Below are 7,542 nucleotides of genomic sequence, written 5' to 3' on the forward strand. Positions count from 1 at the left end.
TCAATGAAACACAGATAGACATTCTTCTGGTATTCTCTGCTTTCAGCTAAGATCCATCTAACATCAGCTACAATATCTCTAGTCCCATGTCCCCTTCTAAACCCAGCCTGGACTTCTGGTAGTTCTCTGCTGATGTGCTGTTCCAGTCGTTTTTCATGCATAGCTAGTAATTGTGAAGGCCATGGCCGGGATCAGCCTTACCTTAGTCTCCAGACTGACATGGTTGCACTTCAGTACTCTAGAGAGGTCCTTAATAGCAGACTTTCCCAATATAATTCTTCTTTTGGTGTTCTGACTGTTGGTGCATAAGTGTGTTGATTGTGGAACCAAGCAAGCTGAAGTTATCAACAATCTCAATCTCTTCTCCTTCCATCATGATGCTACCATTTGGCCCAATGGTGAGAGTCTTTATTTTCTTGATGTTTAGCTTCAATCCATATTGAAGGCTGCATTCCTTGACCTTCTGCAGAAAACACTTCAGGTCCTCTTTAATTCAAGGTTATGTGATGTGCATTGTGTCATCTGTCTTCCTCCAAACCTGACACCACATTCCTCCTCTTAAAGTGCAACCTCCTGAATGACCTGTTCTTTACATATGTATTGAAAAGGTATGGAGATATGATGCATCCCTGACACCCACCTTTCCTGATCCTGAATTATGCAGTTTCCCTGCTCTGTTCTGACTGGACCAAGTATAGGTTTTGTATGATCACAATTAGTGACCTTACAAACAACAGACCTGAATTCTCCCCTAACCTGTGCTGTCCTCCTCATCTCTGATATACTTGAGCCCATTACTGTAGTCACTGTGTCAATTTATCTCCTTGGTAGTCTTCCTTTCTTTAGCTGACCCCCTCACTTTTCCAAGCATGATATTCCTTCCCCAAAAATAGCTTTTTTAAGCAACATGTCCAAAGTATGAGAGCCAAAGATTTGTTATTCTTGCCTCCAAGGAGTATTCTTACTTCCCTTTTCCCAAAATATATCTGTTCATTCTTTTGGTAGTCCATAAGCTGTACAGTACTCTGCTCTAACACCAAAATTCAAATGCATCAATTATTTTTTATATCATCTTTATTCATTGTCCAGCTCTCAGACATATAGTAAGTGATTGAAAAGCCTAAATGTTAACAGATGTCATCAAGTTGGTTCAAAGATATAGCAACTCTATCTACCCTGTGTACAATAGAGCAAAGCACTGCCTGGCCCTGTTGCAGCCTCACAATTGTTATCACTGTGAAATGTATTTTTGTCATCACTGTATCAGTCTATCTCATTGACCATCTTCCTCTTTTACTCTGACCCTTCTTCTGAGAATGGTCCTTTCTGATAGCATGTCCAAAGTACAGGAGACTGAGTGTGTCCTGTCATTTTTTATTACTAAAGAGCAATCTAACTGCACTCCTTCCAAGATAAATTTAGCCATTCTTCTAAAAGCCCAAGTTTCCAATATTCTTTAACATTATTATACTTCAATGGAAGCAATTCTTCTCAGTCTTACTTATTAATTTCCAGTTTTCACATGCATATGAGGCAATTAAAAACACCATGGCTTGTATAATGCACCCCTTAGTTCACAAAATGACAGCCTTGCTCTTTAACACTAAAAACTTGACAGCAGATTTTCACAATACAACACAGTACAATGCAATACAGTACAATACAATACAATACAATACAATACAATACAATACAATACAATACAATGCATTGATTTATTGACTTCTACTTCCATGGGTCATAATTGTGGATCTAAGCAAAATGAAATTACCTACATGTTCACTATTTCTTCATTTATCAGCATATTTCTTATTTATAAAGTTGTAGAATATTCTTTACAGTGAGGCGTAAGACTGTGGTCAATGACTTTATCAATAAGTGCTTAACATGTTCATTTTTTACAGCAAGCAAGGTCATGCCATCAACATATTAAAGGTTGCTAATGAGTCTTCCTTTAATCCTGATTATATGCTCTTCTTCATATAGTTGACAATCTTTGGCTATTTTGTCAGCATACAGATTGAATGAATTTAGTGAAAAGAGACAACACTGACACATACCTTTCTTGATTTTAAACCACTGATTGTCTCTTGTTCTATTCAACAACTCATGCTTGGTCTATCTACTTGTTCTGTATGAGCACAGTATAGTGTTCTGGAAATTCTATTCTTTAAATACTCTTTAAAATACTTTATTACTCAAATAGTTGAAAACAAAGTCAATAAAGCTCATTTAACATTTTCTTTTAGCCAAATTTATTTGGTATCAGTAACAATACTTCTGTTAGATCCATTTCTGAATGTGTTAATTATAGAAACCATTGTTGACAATTTGAAATACTGAATTGATTAGATAGTACTAAAGTATTTACTTAAAGAAAAGATTCTAGGGAGCTCTGGTGGCCTAGTGGCAAGAAGCTGTACTGCAATCCTAGAGGCACAAGGTTCAAATCCACCAGATGCTCTGCTGGAGAAGGGTCATCGAGTCGTAAGATAAAAAAAAATTAAATAAAAAAAGAGAAGATACTGCCTTGAAGATATTTTTATTCAAGTCATTATATTTATAAGTCAGGACAATACCGATAACATATCTACTAGATCAAAATGACAGAATTAAAAAGTCAGATCCTACCAAAAGAACAAACAAATCTGCTTCAGAAGAAGCACAACCGATGTGATTTTTGAGACATGTATGATTAAATATACATTGGGGATGTTATCAGAAGGTGACATTCCTTGGGAAAAGGTGTCATAGTGGGAAACTATGGGTCAATAGAACATTATGAGACTCTGTATGAAGTGCATTAAGCAGATTGGTATGGTGACTGCCACAGTGGGCCTCAGTATGGTGGTAATCTTGGGGATTGCAAGGTGTGGTATTAAGAATTTATTGTTTAAAATGGCTTCCTCACCAATTTTCTGACTTTGCTATGTGGATGGGTGGGAATATGTGCATAGGATATGTTAGCCTATCCACAAGGGGACTGGCTAGTCTCGCCGTTAAATTGAGTGGATCTAGCAGTAGAAAAAGAGAGTGTCACCACCAGCAAAGGAGACGTACGCATGCAGTGGCCATTCGACTTGCAGCAGCAGTGTCAGCTAGATCTACAGAAGCAACAGGAGGAACAACAGCAACAGCAGCAACAGCAATGGTCAAAGCAGAGGACCAGAGACCAGACATGAGACAGAGCTGATCTTGGGACTGCCACCCCCATGAAACCAGAGCTAAAGGCCTTTTTGCCCAAGTTTTTTGGAGAGGTTTCAGATAAGCCATAATTGGCAGGACTGAGAGCTATGTAACACTGGCCTAAAGCAACTATACTCAAGGTTGATATGGTGAGCACATTTCAGAAGCTATCCTAACTGTATTCTGCTACTAAACTTTTGACTTCCCTAATGTAGTTCTGTGTGGTCTGTGAGCTATCACATCCAGTTTTTGACCCAGTAGAGCAATAAGATTGGTTTGAGGATGAGAAGAAAGAAATACGGGAGTGTAGGTAACATGTCTGACCTCATGGGAATTAGTTTTGTGTTGTTGATAGGGACAGTTCCCCTTTGTGAAATTGGTAAAGGTCAAACATCTCCATTCACATTAAGACTTTGCTCATTATATAAACAAGGGATAGGGTGAAGTTTCAATTTGTTGTGTCTAGGATTATTAGGAGTTGCAGTTGACTTGATGGCACTAACCATAACAGCATGGTGAAAAACATCTGAAGAATATAAATTATTAAAATTAAGTGTGGACTGAGGAGACAATTTTATAAAGTAGAAACTAACATCAGAAAGCTGGACAATGACTAGGGATGATAGGAGGAAAATTGGTACCTTGGAGTTGGTGATGGAGAAGAGTATTGAATATACCATGGATTGCTAGGAGAACAAACAGATTTGCTGTAGAGAGTGAAATCGGGCTGATCTTTGGAGACAAGAATTTTGAAACTCCAACTGACACACTTTGGGCACATTGCAAGGAGGGGCCTGTCCTTGGAGAGGGACTTCATGCTTGGGAGGGTATAGGGACAGTGCAAGAGAGGAAGAACCTGGATGTGATGGACTGACTCAGTGACTAGGTAATGGGGGTAGGTGTGTTGGAGACAATGAGGTTGGCGCATTATAGAATAGGGTTCAGAGCTGTTGTACATTTGGTGGCTATGAGTCTAGTTGACTGAATGGCACTTAACAACAGCACAAGACAGAACCTGAAACAAATTATTTCAGAACTTTATTTTTAAAAGCCTGTTCATACATTTTAAGGATACTGTCTTTCAAACTAAAACTACTCATATTAGAAGTCTTCCATAAAACATAAATAAAGGTAAATTTTTCACTCTATTTCAGAAAATAAGCACAGCTATGACACAATATGCCTTGGGAAAAAATATATATAAATTTTAACTGTATTTTACTATTTGGTGATGGCTTTGCAAATTTACAAATATAAATTACTTTGAATGGTATAAAACAACCATTTAAAATAGAATATTATTAATTAGAAGGTATTATAATTTCTCCATAGTTTAAGAATGATGGTAGAATATACAAAAAAAATAATTCAAGTAGTAAACCTAATTTTTATTTCTGGGATGAAAAATCAGTAAACATGGGGGATACATCTTGCTTACTCACCACTGCCAGACACAATTATGGAATCTAAGTGGCAATAAATGCTTATTTAATTAATTAATTTGATAATTAATCTCCATAAATGTAAATGGATCTTTGAAAATACTCAAATTCTGGTTTTGGAGTATGAGAAAAATACATTCCCCTCTTATAAATACTGCTTATATGAAGACACCAGCCAGCCTCATAGTTAACTATAAAATATTGATTGCATTAACATAAAGAATAAAATGTGGATATTACTATCACCAATATTTCTTAACATTGCTTGGATAAATTAATCAATATGATAAAGGGGGAAAGAGTAATTCTTTTGTAAATAAAACTATTGCACAGAAGACCTCAAATAAAAATAAAAATGCTACCAGAAGTAACAGAAGACTTTGATAATGTGATTTAATAAAACATTGATCCAAAAAACTAAAACCATTGCTGTCAAGTCAGTTCTGACTTGGAGCAACTCAAAGCACAGCACCCAACTGACCTATGGAGTGTCACTAAACTGCAATCTTTGCACAAACAGACCACTACGTCTTTATACCACAGATCAGCTGATAGCTTCTCCCTATCTACTTTTTAGTTGTCAGCCAGGCAATTAACCACTATGTCACCAGGGGTCCGTGACCTTCATGTATTGTTATTGTTGGGTATCTTTGAGTAGGTTCCAACCCAGTGTGACCTCACAATTGCTACTATGTTTTGAGCCCAGTTTTGCAGCCACTATGTCAATTCATCTCATTTGTGGTCTTCTTTTTTGGCTGTTTTACCAAGTATGATGTTTCTTTCCTCGGTCTAGTCCTTCTTGATAGCATGTCCAATGCATGTGAGTTAGAATTAGAAAAGTCTGTAGGATAAACTTAATCATAATGTTAAAGATGTATGTGAAAATTCTATGTGGCTTTACACATGGATATGATTTAAAGGTTGAAAAACAGACCAGAAAACAACATTTAAATTGGTACTGAATGTGGGGTTCTACATCAATAAAACCTCAGAATATCTGACATTGACTTACTATTACATGGTGAGGAGTGAAGAAAACAATATTTTAAACTGGAAAGATGGCAAGTCATTGCCAAATATTTGGGAGGAAGATCTCTAGATTACTGAGATATTCATGTTTAAGGATAGAAGATAGAAAATGGAAATATTAATTGTGTATTTTGGCTGCTATTATCTATCTTTAGAAAAGGAGCGGGGTGGAGGGAGCCCCAGAAAGAACTAACAAGTTTGCAAAAGAAATTTTAAAAATGCATAAATTCAGGGTCTTGAAATGTTAGAAAAGGAAACTACTTTTAAGTCCCAAACAATAACATATTAAAATGATAAACAAGGCTTTTGAACTATAAAGCTCCCTATCAGTCAGTTTTATGGCACAGATGTGTGTCTTCTAGCGAGTGCAATAGCTTCCTGGGGATGCCTAAACATATTACTAGAAAGTTGCTATATGGTATATTACCACAAAAAAAATAGAAACTTATTGTTTACTAAATCTGGAGACTTCTTGTTGTTATGTGGCACTGAGTTAACACCAACTCATGAGCTAACCATCCAGTGGGTTTTCAGAGCCACTAAATCACTCAACAGGAGATGGTCCATCCCTCTTATGAGAAGCAGTTGGTGAACTTGAGCCAACCATTTTTGTATTGGGAATGCAGCTCCTTATCTCTAGGCCACCAGGGCTCTCTATTTCTGGAAGAGAGAAATCTGAAATCAAGCTATTGATAGGGTGATTCTATCCTTCCAAGTCTTTTGAGAGCTTCTTGTGGTCCCTGGCAATCAGTGACATTGCTTGGCTTGTGACTACATGGCTATACACTCTGCTCCAAGTTTACACAGCTTTGTTCTTTGCATGCGTCTCTGTGCACGTATGAAGTTCTATTAAATGAACTTCATTTTCTGGATTTACCCTAATTGGGTGTAATATCATATTAACTTAATTACAATTGCATCAAAACGGAACAGCAACAACAACAACAAAACTTTACAAGCTTGTTACTGTTTAGCTGGCTTCAATTCATGATGACTTCAAATATTTCTCACTAGATTTATGTTACACACTAGAATCATGTTCCACAGAAATTTCTTGGCTGCAAACAATAGGAAATAGATCATCATATCACTCTTTTGTGATGACTTTGACTGCTCTTGAACCACAAAACGTAAAGTTTGTAGTTAACTATATATTATTTAGACCTTTTAGAGACCTCAATTACAGCTATAACAGTTGGACTTTAAATAAAATCACATAAAAAAGTTTTAATTGCACCTGAATTTGGAGGGGGGTGCTATTTAGCTCTCTGTGGTGGATAAGGACTTGCCTTGATTCAATGAACTTTCCACTAAGTTCACAGGAAAAAATGTGGTAAAGATCTGAAAGAAATAGCATGCAAAAATGAATTGTCATAAATAGACTGTGAAATTGAGTTGGATTCAATAGATAAGAGGTTTATCAATGTCTAATGTATGTAATATTCTTATATATTATATGAAAGAAAAGTTATAGACCTTAACAAATAGGAGATTGACAATTTTAACCGCTGGAGAAGCTCAATATCAGCTGTGAAAACAAGGCCAGGAGCTGATTGTGAAACAGACCACCAACTACTCATATGCAAGTTCAAGCTGAAGTTGAGGAAAATCAAACCAAGTCCACGGGAACCAAAATATGACCTTGAGTCTATCCCACCTGAATTTCAGAACCATGTCAGGAACAGGTTTGAGGCCTTGAACACTAATAAGCGAAGACCAGACAAGCTGTGGGAGGAAATCAAGGGTATCATCCAGGAAGAGTGCAAACGGTCATTACAAAGACAAAAGAGGAAGCGAAGACCAAAACGGATGTCAGAAGAGACTCTGAAGATTGCACTGGAGCTCAGAGAAGCCAAAGAACAAGGAAGAATCCAAGATACTAAAG

This window comes from Elephantulus edwardii, unplaced genomic scaffold (assembly GCF_000299155.1).
Source record: "Elephantulus edwardii isolate Elephantulus edwardi_28Jun2011 unplaced genomic scaffold, EleEdw1.0 scaffold00030, whole genome shotgun sequence".
Taxonomy (NCBI): Eukaryota; Metazoa; Chordata; class Mammalia; order Macroscelidea; family Macroscelididae; genus Elephantulus; species Elephantulus edwardii.